Source organism: Octodon degus, unplaced genomic scaffold (assembly GCF_000260255.1).
Source record: "Octodon degus isolate 3935 unplaced genomic scaffold, OctDeg1.0 scaffold00042, whole genome shotgun sequence".
Taxonomy (NCBI): Eukaryota; Metazoa; Chordata; class Mammalia; order Rodentia; family Octodontidae; genus Octodon; species Octodon degus.
This window is the reverse complement of record NW_004524618.1, coordinates 15367218-15368944: the sequence shown is the minus strand read 5'-3', so window position 1 is coordinate 15368944 and position 1727 is coordinate 15367218.

The window sequence follows — 1727 nt, the reverse complement described above, 5'->3', positions numbered from 1 at the left end:
TTATCAGACTGTCCGTATATTTAATTACTGGATGCATCATGATCTGTAGTCTGCCAGCTCAAGAGATTCTGGATACACCGACATACATTTGTCCTGTCATCACAAGAATTTCTCCTGCCTTGTGTCTGGTGGTCAGGCGCTGCCCCATCCTCTATTATCACACCTCTGTGGAGCTGTTGAAAGATACCTGTACTCCCCTTCGCTAGTACATTTCTCATGGCCTGGTGCAGAGATATCCTCTTAGCATTCTTGAAATGACTACGTAGTGTGTCGGGGGGGGGGGTCATGCTGCAAATTGATAAAGGAGCTGTGCATTCTGTTCCTCTTGGACCAGCAGTACGTTCTTCATGACAAGGATGTTCTATGCCATCACTTTATGGACTACTGAGTCCACAGTCCACAATCAACCAATCAGATCCCCTTCCAGCTATACTACCGCAATACTTGATCCAGTATTTATCACTTATAAATGGATAAATGGATTTATCACTTATAAATCCATTCACATGAGTTATATTTTGGCTAGGCTGCACTTTGGAGGAATAGTCTTCAACTTCATTTCCAAGATATTTTAGGTATTTCTTTCTCTACATATTAGAAAAATCTGCTAATTTTATCAGTACGTATGACATGTGCTCCTGGGTTAAAGTTAGCATTCATTTTCTTAAAATATGCTGGAATAGGACTCTAGTTATGAATCTAAAGTCATTTTAGGGTGAGTAGGGTGGGTCTTGAAAAACTGTCTCTATACAATGCTACTTCCCCAGGCAATGTTGTGCAGGATCTTTAAGCAAATCTATGTCCTTAGACACAGGTTCTTTTTGCCAGCAAGCAAAGCAGAGAGACTTGAGCATTCCAAACTTGCCTTGTGCAGTTATTCCAAGAGGCCCCCATTCTGAGTTGCTGGTCTGCTTCTTCTCAGCATGGTACATATAATATGAGACATGGTAAACCTGGGAGTTCATCTTATCACTGTGCAATTCAGACAACTAAATTTGGGATCTGACTTTCAGTAAGTTTGACTCTGTAGCTATAATTAGTTAAGGGTCATTGTAGATACTCTCTAGCCCTCCCTGCCTTGAGTTGAACATTCAAACTACAGGTTTGTCTTTTTCTTTCTGTAATCTCTCCAGGGTCTTTAGAAACAGCTGTTCTAGCCCACAGTTAATTACTGTTATGCAAGCGCGATAGCCCCTGGGTTCTCCAGGCTGCTCCTTTCAGGAGGAACAGTCAACCACAGTGCTCCTCTAAAATCTCCTAAATCTCATTTTTGAGGGTCTGTTTCCTGGGAGACCATCCTGTCACCAAGAACCACGGGTTAGAGAGCAGTGAGGAAAACAGAAAGCACACGAGTCATTTTAGCAGAGACGGTTCAGTATGAGAAAGGTGTTGTATGGCCTTGAGAAGGCTAAAAAACCAAAAAGCAGATGTGAAGGCCCAGATAATGATAGCCTTGGGGGAACAGAAGGAAGAAGTCAATGTTTGCAGAAACTAGAAGCTAGGAGGAGGCCTTGGATGTGCTGAGGAAGAGGTACTGGTACCTCGGGGGGTGCCTGGAAGCAAATTTTGGAATTGTGAAGAAGGGTGAGAGAATGGAGCAACGGCTGCAGCCAGGGGGAAGTAACAGTAACACTGCTGATGCAACAGGGCGAGAGCAGCAGGCCGCAGGAAGGGGCGGCCCCAGTCTTCCTTCTACGTTTCACTCTTCCTCCAGTACTCCCAAGGAG